At 44.3% G+C, this 15,365-nt stretch overlaps 1 protein-coding gene across 1 annotated transcript in view; it reads right to left on the reverse strand.

The window, feature by feature from the left end:
* Window positions 1–15,365, reverse strand: part of ntm (neurotrimin) — a gene marked incomplete at its 3' end in the record, with an annotated part of 126,984 nt that overhangs the window by 21,255 nt on the left and 90,364 nt on the right. The window lies entirely within an intron of this gene.

Here is a 15,365-nt window from a genome sequence, read left to right on the forward strand (position 1 = left end):
TTTTATATTCACTCTATGCATTTATATATGTTTTTATATATGTTTTTATAGTCACTTTATGTACTTATTCCTGTTGTAAAGCACTTTGAGCTGCATTTCTTGTATGAAAGGTGCTACATAAATAAAGCTTTACTTACTTACTTACTTACATCTCATAATCTACTTTAACCTTATAGTAAGTGTTTGATTTCAAATCCAAACTGTCAGAATACAGATGCTAAAACAAGATACGTCCTCTTTCCAAAACATACGGAAGACACTGTTACACATCCTTTCAGTGTCGCCTGTTTCTGTGTTCACCTGTTATATCCGTCACCACTACTTTGAAAAACAGTCTGCCAACAATTCGGCAACAACAGACTTCTTTCCCCTGTGGGACCACATGCCTAGCTGATTAACATTAGCCATCTTTGTCGCCTTCTGCCTCTGCTATCACTACTCACCCTGAGTGGTCCTGTTCCTCTTATATACCTCCTCCTCCTCTCAAAACACACAAACCCTCAGTCAACCTCAGCGCTACAGCAAAATGGAAAATAAAGGAAGCCAATTAAAATGCAACACTTTAGTACAATCCTTCTGAGCTTCAGGGAGAATGCTAATCCTTCTCGTACAGCACTTAATGTCAAGGAAAAATGATTACTTGACTTCAGAGTATAGGAGCGAAAAAAAACACCACCATAACCCTCTCCTTAGGTGTCATCAGTGGCAGTAATGGAATGCATGTGTATCCACCGTGGTGGGTTCTGGAGTGACGGGGAGTCACACCTGGGAGGGCTCCTAATGATAGGACTCATCTTGAAGGGTCTCCCGGACCACCTGACAAGAGGTGTCAGGAGAACACGGGAACACACAGGTGCTTGGAAGTTCCACCCCTAGCTCTCTGCCTTTGGTTTATATACAGTACATACGTGTGTGTGTGTGTGTGGGGGGGGGGGGGGGTGTGTGTGTGTGAGAAAGAGAGTGTGTGTGTGTGTGTGAGAAAGAGAGTGTGTGTGTGTGTATGTGTGGGTGTGTGGGTGTGGGTGTGTGTGTGTGAGAGAGAGAGTGTGTGTGTGTGTGTGTGTGGGGGGGGGTGTGTGTGAGAGAGAGTGTGTGTGTGTGTGTGAGTGTGTGTGTGTGTGGGTGCGTGTGTGTGAGAGAGAGAGTGTGTGTGTGTGTGTGTGTGTGTGTATGTGTGTGTGTGTGTGTGTGTGTGTGTGGGGGGGGGGGGGGGGTGTGTGAGAGAGAGTGTGTGTGTGTGTGTGTGTGTGTGTGTGTGTGTGTGTGTTATCGGTAGCCGCTCAATATGGAGACGGCGTTGCTTTTTGTACCCTTAAGAGTAAGAGTATAGTTTGACAGTAATGCTGTTGTATCTGTTAACCCACATTTGAAACATCCTCTGTGTTAATATCGTATGTGTATGATGGCTGCTGTTCAGTCACAAACGTAACTGAATGTCTCCCAATGAACTGATGACTGCACTGTTAGTGTTCATGTCCTTAATGCACTTTGTATTCATGTGGACATAAATAAAGCATTTGAAATGTGTGTGTGTGTGTGTGTGTGTGTGAGAGTGTGTGTGTTATATATATATATATATATATATATATATATATATATATATATATATATATATATATACACAGTAACAGTCAAAAGTTTGGACACACTTTCCCATTCAATTGTTTGGAGTCTGCTATTGGTGTCTGTCAACATAAGGACCAAAGAGATGTCAATGAAAGTCAAACGAAGCCATTACGAGGCTGAAATATCCGAAACATTTAACTGAAACATCGCCAAAACCATAGACTCACCAAAATCAACAGTAACATTGTTAAGAAAGACAGAAAGACAGAAAGACCAAGGAAGACCTCTACAGTGGATGACTGAAGAATGCTCAACATAATTAAGAAAACCCCCAAAACATTTACATTTACGGCATTTAGCAGAAGCCTCATTCCAAAGCGACTTACAACCGATACATTTGACTAAGCAAGTGAATCATCAATCCACCAGTCGTAGCAGGAAGAGTAATCCAGCTCAGGCCCGGGGCCATTGGCAGTCGTTGCAAAGAAGAAAGAAAGATATATATATATATCAAAACGGTTTTTTTCCCCGTTTTTTTTGTATACACAGGGGAAACAGTACAGGGGGGAGGGGGGGAGCAGGTGTCTCAGGAGGCACAGTGCTGGTGGGGGGGTAGTAGATGTCTAAATAAATAAATAAAAATAAACTTTCATGCTCTGCAGTCGTGAGTTTGTGAGTGGATGGTCACAAACCATCAAACAAAGCCACGCTACTTCCTCTGCACCAGGAGGGACAGGACGTCACCCAGCAGCGCTGTGAAACACCGGTGGAGAGACTGCCGAGACACATGAACCATGTGACTGAACATCAGGGTTATTCCAACAAAGATCGATTTACAAACTCTTCCTAAGTTAAAACATCAGTATTATGTTGTTTAAAAAGTAATATGAACTTGTTTTATTTGCATTATTCAAGGTCAGAATTCTTTTTTGTGTGTGATTTTGACCAGTTGTCATTTTCTAAATAAGAGATATTATTTCTAATTTCTAAATATTCTAATATTTTAGAATGTAGATATAGATATAGAATTTGGGGGAACTGTTGTCAGTATTTTATAGAATATTATTATTTTTGCATTTTACTCACATATATAAATAGTAAAACCAGAGAAAAAAAACAGATAAACTGATCATATTGGCAGTGGTCTCTTTCTCTCTCATCTTTTTCCAGAGCTGTATTCATGCAAAGACTCACAACCAGGTCACACCTTCCACGATACAGAGTGAAATGGACTCTGACTGACCCCCCCCAACGCTCAGCCACAAAACAACAACGTGAAATATCCATAATCAAAATCACAATAGCCGAGTCACCTCTGCCTCTCTGTGTTGTTCAACGTTCAGTCACATTACCATTCCTGATGTTTATTTGGCTCCAGGGCTACAATTCTGCCATACCAGCGCACATGAATGGGATCACCGTCCCGGCATCACAGCCTACGATACAACACTGTCCCTGCATCACAGCCTACGATACTCCCCGTAAGTGGGAAATAAGGTCTAGCATCAAAAAGCAGTTGTGCGGTGGTAAACAACCCTGGCAGTTGAACAGCATAATTTTTTCGGGGGGTTCAAATTCAAAGTTGTTTATGTCAAATCAATGATCCTGCGCGCTTGTATGCCAGCTGAGGCTTGCGATTGGGTAAAGTGGCTAAATGCGTTTCAGTTTCAGTCAGAGTAAGGGGGGGGGGGGGGCAAATCCTGCTCTCGCAGCTCGCACCGTCGTGGTCATGCTCATTAGCGATGCTAGTTGTGTGTGCCAGCCACCCGCTGTGCGAGCAGAGCCAGTGAAAACATGATGCAAGGTGCCCGAGGGCTCACTCAGTGGGACTTCAGTTTTGTTGTGTAGATGAGAGAGGAGGGCCACGGGGCGGTCTTAGCGCAGTCAGAGCTGATACGTCTATAGGCTTCAATCAGGGCTGTGGATAAACAGACTGCAAACAGAGACGAGAGCTAAGACACACTCTGGAAAATGAAATAGAATATCAGGTAAGTCATTGAGATGTTGCAATAATACTCTAGTTATTGAAAGTACCTATAAAGCAAGGTATATAGTTCATAACTAGTTCGTATCACAGAGGTATAAACTAGCTTATGCTAGTCTTTGAGAGACAAATGCTAAAACACATTCTGGGAAATAAGCAGGTAAGTCATTGAGATATTTTGCAATAATACTCTAGTTATTGAAAGTACCTATAAAGCAATGAATAGTTCAAATTTGATTTAGGGATGATGGTAAATGGTAAATGGACTGCACTTATGTAGCGCCTTATTCCAAAGCACTTTATAACGGCCTCTCATTCACCCGTTCACACACACAATCACATTCATACACCAATGGTGGCAAGCTACCATGCAAGGCGCCGGCCCGCTCATTAGGAGCAATTTGGGGTTCCGTGTCTTGCCCAAGGACACCTCTACACGTGGCCAGCCGGGGTTCGAACCACCAATCTGCCGGCCTTGCGATCGTTAGACGCCGGCTCTACCTCTTGAGCCACAGCCGCCCCTACTCAACCCCAACCCAGATGAGTTTTGAGAGATGTCTTCTACACTGCAGGAACACTGTACACTGACCAGGATGTAACACAGACGACATGGCCTCTGTGCACTGTGTGTCTTCTCTCAGCATCATCACCGTGACACACCGTGACAGATAGAGGACACACGGGGAGACAGCACGGGGAGACAGCACGGGGCAGAGGCAGCAGAGAGGACAGAAAGGTGGGGCGTCTCAGGACACCTTGTCATCCCCCCACCGTTACTCTGGCTGTGTCCCCCCCGCCCCCCCGGCCCCCGTACTCTGGCTGTGTCCCCCCCCCCCCCGCGCGCCCGGCCCCCGTACTCTGGCTGTGTGTCTCTGACAAACCCTGGGAGCGCCGCTCTGATACCCCGGGCGGCGGATCCAGACGCAGATACAGAGAGAGAGAGAGAGAGAGAGTGGAAGAGAGAGCAGGAGAAGAGAGAGGGAGAGGGAGAGGGAGAGAGAGAGTGGAAGACAGAGCAGGAGAAGAGAGAGGGAGAGGGAGAGGGAGAGGGAGAGTGGAAGAGAGAGCAGGAGAAAGGAAAGAGAGAGGGAGAGAGAGAGAGAGAGAGGGAGAGGGAGAGGAAAGAAGCAAAGGAGGAAAGAAGGAATCAGTCCAAGCAGAGGTTGTTGTCAGTGTCATCTTGCGAGGGCAGATACAAAGAGAGTGGAAGAGAGAGAGAGCAGGAGAAGAAAGAAGAAAGCAGGAGAGAAAGAGAAAGAAGGAGAAGAGAAAGAGAGAGCAAGAGAGGAAGAGAGAGAGGGAATAAGGAGAGAAGGAGAGGAGGAGAGGAGGTATCAGTCCAAGCAGAGGTTGTTGTCAGTGTCATCTTGCGATGGCAGATACAAAGAGAGTGGAAGAGAGAGAGAGCAGGAGAAGAAAGAAGAAAGCAGGAGAGAAAGATGAAGAAGGAGAAGAGAAAGAGAGAGCGAGAGGGAAGAAGGAGAGGGAATAAGGAGAGGAGAGAAGGAGGTATCAGTCCAAGCAGAGGTTGTTGTCAGTGTCATCTTGTGAGGGTGGCACAGCCGTGATACGGTTACTTACCTGATTATCATGAGAGAAAGGACAAAAACATCAGCGATGGTGAATAGACGGATTTGCTTTATCTGAGATGCAATGTAAACAGAGATCTGTTGCAGTTACAGCTGCATTCAATTCACTTAGCGTGTAATCGAGAGGTCACCGCAGGTTACGGAGATTTCCATGTCAAATTGAAGTCATACGTATTTCACAAATTAGCCTATTATCTATCTAGCTCGGAAATATATACCCGGCTTTGATCTATTATCCTCTTTTATGAAAATAAACATAAGAAGGATAATGCCGTAATGTGTAGCGTGGGGTTCAATGACTGAATAATAAAACTGCCTTTCTTCTGTTGGAAAACGTTGTCAGCGGAGAGAATCTGTTGTGACAGTCTCACTTTGATTTGATCTGTAACTATCTGTAACGTCTTCTGTTTAAACTCACAATGTGATATGAAAAGCACAAACTGTCTCTAATGCTGAGGCACATATCCATGCAGTTTATACATATCACAGATGGTGTATTATAAACAGTACAATGCGTTTCGAATTCCACTAGCCTGCTACCTGTTAACACTAGAACAGCCATGGCTGGGATCATTTGACTCTAGTAAAAGTAGGGAGAGATTAAAAAAAGTGTTATATCTTTGCACTCGATCAAATTTCAGGACCCTCCTTTCATGACTTGTCCTAGATATGTGCGTTCTACCACCCAGTATCCTCGCATTTTCAAAATCACATCAGGATAAGCTAGTGTATAAAGCTATTTTGCAGTTTTTCTGTGTAGGAGGCAGGGTAATTTACAAGACGGTGGTCTAGTGGTCGTTGTGCGTAAGTAGCAGCTTCCCATTGTAAAGATTATGGTCATTTGACCTCCGAGGCGGCTCTTATAGTAGGTAAAAAAAGGCACGGCTCTTCTAATGTTAATGCTATGTCCGCCTAGTCTAGTGGAGTACGGATACCTAGCTTGGTAAACTAGCCTACATAGTATATATGTGTTGACTTGAGTCGGAACAATATATGGATGGTGTTGATGTGTTATTAAATGTGTGAGTCACAACAGCAGCTCAAAGAGGAAACAGTTTGTATATTGGTCTATTGTTGGGGCGTCTGACCCAGGGGTGTAATGTGTTTTCTTGTGTGGCTGTGCAATAGGCAATAGCAATGGTAATGGTTTGTAACTTTGGCTCCCTTCAATGGTCAAGATGACAGGAAATGGCTGTGAACCACCCTCTGACACGCTCTGCTGTGTGTGTGTCTCTCTGTCTCTCTCTCTCCCTGTATTTCTCTTTCTCTCTCTCTGTTTCGGTCCCTGTGTCCCTCTCTCTCTCTCTATCTCTCTCTCTCTATCTCTCTATCTCTCTCTCTCTCTCACACTCATTGTAATGAAAACAATTACTCTCCCCCATCAACATACATCAGCCATAATTATGACTGAGGTTTGTTTAGCTTCGATCTTTGCGGTAATGACACATCTGTCTGTATGCTACAGTTCCCTTAGAGAGCAACTATCACCTGTAGGCTGAATCTGGACTTCTCATTAAAACGCTCGTTGCCAACCTCTCTCCCGCACAGCTTCACAGGGAGGGGGTCCAGCATCTGGCGGTGTGGAGCGCTGACAACACAACCTGGCCCTCGACACCAGTAAGACCAAGGAGATTGTTGTAGTTTTATATCAAATATACTGAGAGTTGAAGTCCGTCTCTCTACATTCTGGGAAGTCGTAGCTAACAATTCAGTCTGCCTGGGGACAGAGCCAATGATTTGTTGCGCACTTACTGAAGTCTAGCGTTTCCTGTCACCACATTTGTTTGCCAAGATTAGTGATGTCATAAAGGGTGTCGACTTTGTATAAGGAGGGGGCTCTGGAGCTCTGAGCCTCTGGACTTTGCAAACTCTAGACTGCTGTCATGTAACTTTATAAATAAAAGGCTACAAGCTAAGTTGATCAATCTCCTTGTGTTCAATATCAATAGAGAAGAAACCAGATTAAATCCACTACAAGATCATTGTGGACTTCGTGTTCCCAGCTTCAAGTTGTTTCTGGGTGTCCACATCGACGAGGACCTCTCTTGGACTCTCAACTCCTCTTCCCTGGTCAAAAAGGCACAATACTTCCTGAGGAGACTGAAGAAAGCCCAGCTGTCTCCCAGGAATCCTGACTAACTATCCTCACCAACTGCATCACAGTGTGGTACGGCAAACTGCACTGTGTCAGACCGGAAGGCCCTGGAAGGCCCTGCCTTATGAAAACTCATAAAAGTCAACGTATCATCGGCACCAAACTCCCTTCCATGGAGTCCCTCCAGGCGGCCCCCCAGGCATCAACAAGGACACCTCTGTTACCTCACACCCCAGCCACGGTCTGTTTGATCCCCTACCATCTAACAGACTCAGGCGGATCCCGGCGCAGATACAGAGAGAGAGAGAGAGTGGAAGAGAGAGCAGGAGAAGAGAGAGAGCGAGGGAGAGGAAAGAAGCAAAGGAGGATAGGAGGAATCAGTCCAAGCAGAGGTTGTTGTCAGTGTCATCTTGCGAGGGCAGATACAGAGAGAGTGGAAGAGAGAGAGAGCAGGAGAAGGAAGAAGAAAGCAGGAGCTGTCACTCTGATGAACAACACCCCCCCACCTCCACACACTCCTATGATTATCACTATTATCATTGTTATGTTTTTATATCACTATTTGCAGCTCTGGTTAGATGCTAAACTGCTATTCGTTGTCTGGTACTTGTACTCTTCGCAATGACAATAACGTTGAATCGAATCTAATAAACACTTTTAACAACGTCTTCATAAATGTGTCAGGCCTTTTGTAATGTGTTTATGAAACGTCAATGTCATGTGATATAAATGTGGAACAGTTTGTCAGATTAAATTGGGGATGGATGTCAAAATAAAAATCCCCCAAATGTCATTCTCATCCTTTGTCTCTTACATGCAACAATTAACCTTTGCACCTTAATCACAATTGTGTAATTAACAGAATGCACAGTACTAGTCAGAAGTTTGGACACACTTGAATAGGGAAGTGTCCAAACTTCTGACTGGTACCATATATCAATGTTTACTTGAAATACATTTGAAAGGTGAAATACAGTAGAGTATATGAATGAATGAATGAATGAATGAATGAATGCTATGTACACTATCCACTATACTATACTATACAAATAAAACACTGTGCTGTACTCTATGCTATGCTATACCTATTCTAACATTTCCTATCTCTGAACCTTATGTACCCGAGGGTTGTCATATTGCACATAGTGTTATTGCACATTCATTTAAAGTGTCGCAGTTTGCAGGTTTGAAATGTTCACAGTTGTGTTTCAGTATTGCACTTGATTTCAATCTAGTAGCTGCCATCAAATTGTCTAGATTGTCCAGGGCCTAGAACCTAGGTCTTTGCTGTGTTCAGGGCCTGAATGGCCCTGGGGTAGAAGCTGAGCTTCAGTCTGTTTGTCCTTGCAAACATGGTCCTAAACCGCCTGTCCGAGGGCAGCCGAGCAAAGTGTTCGTTCGCCGTTCGTAGATATACAGTACATAGATATATAGATATACAGTACAGAGTATATAGATATACAACTAATAGAGTACATAGATACAACATACATAGAGAGCCAGCATGTTAAAAAACAACAACTCAGAGCTGACTATACTGTGAAGTTGCGATTGGCAGTATTTCTTTGGTTAAAAAGAAGACCTGCATGTGCAAGGTACGCGGAAACCAACGTATATGTATTATCGATGGCAGAGGATGTTAAATGTGCTTATCCCACTCTGACCCATGGAAGGCAGCAGTTTGTAGGAACGTGTCTCGTCTGGTAAAAAGCCAGAAGAAGAACAGAGATGTGAAAGGGAGCCAGACAGTACTGGTCTTCGGGAGTTTCTAGCTATGCCGGTAAACTGAGAGTGAGTCAGCCTCAAGCATCCCTGTGTATCGCTTTTTTCGACAAAACCCTCTTTAATCACACCTTGAAACTTTGCATGTCTGACCCCACCCCACCCCGTCACAGCCTATAAAGGCTCCTGCAATGAACCGCCGTTTTAATCTGCCAACCAACTCTTCACAAGCCCCGTAAAAAAAGAGAAAGCAATCTGATAGCAATCCTTCAGAGAACCAGAAGAGTTACGTACCGTAACCCCAAAGTTCTCTCCAACTCTAACCGAGGTCGATATCTCTCTACGGGATACATTTTGTAAAAAGATGCCGTGATTGCCAAAAGCCTGTGCAGAACACCTGATAGAGATACAGGTATGTACAATGTACCCTGCTCAGATCCTGCTCCCGGGAGCGGGCGAGTGGGAGAACCCAACTGGCTGAAGCACAAAATCTCAGACAAACAGAGATGCCCTTGATCGGAGCCCAAGACGAAGCGATGCCTCTTGTGGGAAGAGCCCAGACTCCCAAGGAGGGCTGCAGGGCTTTCAGAAGTGTACGCCTCCACTGTACAGAGAGGAGGCAGTGTTTGGATAGGGCCCTGCCTTCCCCCGTAGGAGGTTGGCGAACACACAAACGGTAGATCACACCCCTCCTGAACGCCTCAGATCTGTCCTGGTAAATGTGTAGTGTGTAGTGTGTAGTGTGTAGTGTGTAGCGTGCTCAACACAACAGGCAGGGAGTGTTGCTCTACACACCTCTATCCTCCAGCGAAGAAGCGGTGGATGGAAAGAAAGCAGGACAGTTCAGTAGCACGACTACCGTTGGTCGTAGAAATTACTTGGTGAACGAATGCGCTGTTATGAGGACGTATCGCCGCCCCCTACAGTCGCAGAGGCAAACTGCAGGAAGGATCAACCGAGAGCCTATGGATGGAGTTCGCTACTACTCTCGACTGCGCTCAAGGCAACAACAGACATCTTCTAAGGCAACGTCTCAAAGTCAACGCTCACCAAAGGCTCGACGGAGGCTTGTAGCGCTTGTAAGGTCAACAAGAACCTGGAGGCCAGACTCCCTTCGCTAAACGACAGACCAGGGGGGTGAGCCCCTATCGTGGTTTCACCAGGACCAACATGGCATGGATGGATGGGGCCATGTAGCCTGTAATGACAGCTCCTGTCAGAAGGAGAGGATTGTGGGAGCGGCGCATCACACGACAACTCCTCAAACACTCTCTACTAGAGGTCTGCAGACCTGCTGGGGAAGGTTCTAGCACCCTGAACCACGCTGGAAGGGTTAGGGTCAGGGGTCAGGGTTAGCCTTGTTGGGTTCAAATGTGTTTTTGGACTATAGACCAGGACTGTCTGGAGATACAGAAGTCCGTCCCCCCCCCCCCCCGCCTCTAGTTCTATGACTAGACATGGTAAGTCAAGTACTTATATATTTGATTTATTTGATTTTTCTTTGTTTTAATAAATGAATGCTGTTCACTAATTATTCCTTGTTATGTTGATTGATTTTGTTGTGTTTGACTGTCTATCTTTCATGTGGACCCCAGGGAGAATAGTCCTCACTATGGTGAAACAAACAAATAAACAAAAGTACTACAATATTCAGCTATATTATTAAGTGTGGAAACATTGTCACTTGTGATGGTACTATGATGATAGTGTGACACAAGACTGTTACACCCTCTAGAACTGTACTGCATTTCAACTGGAGGAGCCAGTATGTATTGCTCACTGTGTACAGTAGTTATTCAAGGAATTCATTCTGCATTTTATTTCTGCTTCTCCCGCCTCTGGTCATGTGGCTGCTGCAGTCATGAGAGAGAGTAGACACACAGACAATCAACACTGAGAGGGAGGGAGCCATGGATGTTCACTTAGCCACTCTGCAGGGAGATCAGTTGGTGACGGATACGAGAGAGCTGCTTTGACCATACTGAAATATATTCCTGAAATGACTCGTGATTTTTTTTTACAGTGCACACATATGCCCATGTCGGCATGGGTTAGAATCCGGCTCATGCCCTGCTGACATGCCCTCTCTCCCTTCTTCTCCTTACTTTCCTGGCTGTCTTCACTGTATCTGTCTAATAAAATGTAAAATATGAGTGGGACTGCACCACTCAGAAAAAAATACGTAAATGTTTTTTTGGTGAAGGATTAATGTGTAATTATTACTTGTTGAAATTGGGTTGAAACCAAAATGACTTCTTATCAACTTTCACATAATGCCCCTGAAATTAAGGGCATCAACATTGGACATAGATGTCTTTTCAAAGTGTAATCAACGACAAAATGTTATATAGGACATAGATGTTAGATACATACTTTATCAAAAGGCTGACAACATTTATGAAGGCGTTATATGAGATGTTATAAACGTGTTATATATATATACTCTGTCATATAAAGTGTGACCGAATTTTACCCCCAATGATATAATAGGGAGTCATTTCTTCAGGATATTTTCTCTTATCTTTCAGACGGCAAAGCTTTGGAAATTACAACGTTTTCATCTGCAGACACTGGTACGGTGCTGGAGATAATTAATATGAGGTAAAATAAAATGTTAAGGGTGACAATTTATTACCTGAAGAAAATGAAATACAATAGTCATACCATGTCAAGCGACACCCAGGCTAACAAGCTGGACAAGATATGAAACTGGCTGATAAACTGTGGGGTTCCGTGGCTGAATGAGAGCGGTTGACAACAGTGGATTACTATTTAGTCTTTTTTTGCTTTTCCATCCAACTCTTTTACACCTGAGGACCTAACGACCGGTGAATTACACTAAGCAAATCAAAGCTCACACAACCAGGTAAGAGATTCCTCGCCATCTTAATCTTAATTATCTCATTGTGAAGAACGTAGGGTCATGTTATTGCAGAAGATCGCAGGTTTCAGAGAGTCGCATTCGGATGTAAGAATCTTTGGGCAAGACACTGAACCCTAAATTGCTCCCAATGAGCGGGCCTGCGCCTTGCATGGTAGCTTGCTGCCATCGGTGTGTGAATGTGTGTGTGAATGTGTGTGGGAACGGGTGAACGAGAGGCCGTTGTAAAGCGCTTTGGAACAAGGCGTTATATAAGTCAGTCTGTTTACCAATTAGATTGGCGTCCCCAGATACTGTACACTGTGTACCGTGGGGCCAGTGCTATACACATGCATCTAATGTAAACAACAAGACAACTCGGGAGCTTAGGCACTATAGGGACGTTGTAATTAACGTCGGCTCCTGTGATGTCACAATGAAGCAGAGGTCGGAGGTCACTAAGAGCAACATCGCTAAAGCTTGTGATCTCGCTAAGGCTAGGCTAAGGAGTGATGCTATCTATCTACAGCAGACTCACGATGACGCCCAATAGCTGTCTGGATAAACAGTGCGCCACACAAGGTGTAGGGGGTTAATATCAAAGGTGTAGGGTTATCATTAATAACTTCATAACTACACTCGAGCTGGAGTGGGTGCTCATCTCCCCCGTAGAAGCGTAGCCGATAGCTTCAGCGTCAGTCTAATCAACTATGATATGCTAGGACGCGCGCCAGGCAGCAGACTTTTAGCCCCGAGTCTGCTAGCTTAGCGGAGCCTGCCAGGAGTGTTAGTACAAACAGTTTGGGAATTTTACCTAATGATATAGAGAGACTGTTTCATGCATCTGGTATAATTAAGCTAAATAGGCCGTCAGGTCCTTGTTCAAAGTAACCTGGTGGGTATAGAGATAATGCCCCTCTGCTGACAGTCAAATGCACCCTGTGTGTCTTTCCAACAACCAGCGTAAACTAAAGGCATACTAAACACAAACACAGATCCCTCACTTCTGAGGCTATTCGAGTTGAGGCAGTTATTACAGAGCGATAAATTAGATGTGATAGGACTAGAACAGACGCGTGGCTTGTAACAGGTTGATATATTTCCGTTAAATGAAGCCTTTCTTTTCTCCTGGATTTATCAACAGCCATGTCCCACACATGTCTAAGAAAGGAGGAGGGGTGGCTAGGACCTGCGGCAAAAAGTACATCTAAGTAAGATGAACTATCTTAAATTAAGGCAATATATGCTTGTTTTGTGTCTGAATGCACTCGTTTTAAGATATATTTTACTTGTTTTAAGAAAGTCTTAGCAAGTGCAATTTCCCTGTTCTGTTGGCAGATCATTGTGCTTATTTTAGGTATTTCCCTCATTTTATTGCTTTTTTTCTTGTTTTTTCAGAGCTGACTTTTTGCAGTGTATAAGTCTTTACGCCTGAAACAGAGGATGGTATTCTCGTCTTTCGGAGTTCTAGTAATGAAGTCTTTGCAGCAGGGCCCGTATGCGTAGCGAACTAGCGATAGCACGGTATTTACTCCGCAGCCGCTCATTCAGAATACTCAGTATAGACTCCCCCTGGGCCCTACTCAACATCCTAGACTTCCTGTGTGATACGCTCAGGCTGCTGATAGGATTGTGATACTCAGAGATTTCAACATTCATATAGATGACGATGCTGACCCACTCAGAACAGCGTTCTCATCATTTATCGACTCCGTTGTTTTTTCTTTACCTTGTTTTTTTCAAGCATGAAAAACAAACCATAAAAAAGTCAATACACACTACAGCACGTACGAGCTTGTATAATAAGGGCCAATCTTCCCAAACTGACTTCAGTTCAGGACTTCAATGAATATATTTCAATGAACCACCACCGCCAATTTTTTATTTTTATTTTTTATTTTTATTGAGTTCAAGGCTATTTCCATCCCGGTACAGTATGTATTAATTTCCTAGGTGACCTGAGTCTGACAAACACAGCAGTCAGGTGCGGTGGTGTGTGTGAGATCCTGAGGATCTCTACTGATCTGTCCGAAGCCTGGCCGTAGCCTGGCTGAAAGCCTGGCCGAAGCCCCTAAGCCATCTATCTATCAGGAAGCGGGGGGGGGTAGCAGCTCGCAGGCCTCTGAGCTGGGTCATGACTACACGAGAGCTCAGACTCGGCCCGGGATATCATCAATCCCTCCCCCCCTCACCCACCACCACCCCCTCTGGATATTTATTTCATTTTATATTTCTGACACCCTGAGAGAAGCTTGCAATAACTGGGGCCCCACACACTTAACGGCCCCGAGCCGGAGGACGGGAGGATGGTGCAGTGTGGGATTGGTAGTTATGTCGGAGCGAGATTGAAGCTTGTGCAGCCAGTGCTGCTGCTGCTGCTGTGGACATTGTGGACTTCCCTGCTTCACTGTGTGTGAGTGGTTCGGCTGCACCGAGACTCAGGTTGTTGCATAGCCCGAGAGAAACGCTTTCTTGTAAATAGCCATACTTCGCATCAATCACTTGGAACAAGTGCACACTTGCACTACTACTACACTTGCACCACTAGTGGTGGTCTAGTGGATAGTGAGTTGGACTTGTGATCGGAAGGTTGTGAGTTCAAATCCCGCCTGAAGCCACACCACTACTAGTGTGCCCTTGAGTAAGGCACTTAGCCCTCAGTTACTCCAGGCGGAATGTCCCTGTAATTCATAATTGTAAATCGCTTTGGATTAAAAGCGTCTGCTAAATGGCACACATTTATTAAAACAAGACTAATGTGATCAGCCACACCTGGATATAACAAAAATATGTATTTTTACCAATGCAGATAGACAACGAGAAATCCAGTAGTAGCAGGAAACAGAAACAGTAAGATACGATCAAATCACAATTGTCAGAACAAAACTGTACTTCAAAACAAACACATGGTGCCTTTATTAACACCCACCTCCCTTACATGCTCATTTAAACAGCCCATGTCTCTAGAAATCACAAAATAGCTTTGTGATAGTTTGTTGGTTTTGATTGAGCACAGATAGACATTTCCACAAATGTCAATGGATGAGCTAATGTATATATACAGTTGAAAATCTGAATTCTGTTTTCAGACACCTTAGCCAATCTGAAAATCTGCTTTCAGACACCTTAGCCAAATACATTTACATTCCTCCCTACTTTATTTTAAGAATGTGAAATGTCAGAATGATAGTAGAGAGATAATGATTTATTTCAGCGTTCAGTTCTTTCATCACATTCTCAATGGGGTCAGAAGTTTACAAACTTAGTTAGAAGTTGGTAGCACTGCCTTTAGATTGTTTAATAACTTGATCCAAAGTTTCAAAGGAGCCTTCCACAAGCTTCTCACAATACATTGGTGGCATTTTGGCCCATTCCTCCTGACAGACACTGGTGTAACTGCGTCAGGCTTGCAGGTTATGTCGATATAGGACTGGTTTTGTTGTGAATAAAGATGTTTTTGTGCCTGTTTCCTTTCAGCATCTTCACAAGGTCCTTTGCTGTTGTTCTGGCATTGATTTGCACTTTTCGCAGCAAAGTACGTTCGTCTCC

Source organism: Nansenia antarctica (assembly GCF_963989245.1).
Source record: "Nansenia antarctica genome assembly, chromosome: 4".
NCBI classification, from domain to species: Eukaryota; Metazoa; Chordata; class Actinopteri; order Argentiniformes; family Microstomatidae; genus Nansenia; species Nansenia antarctica.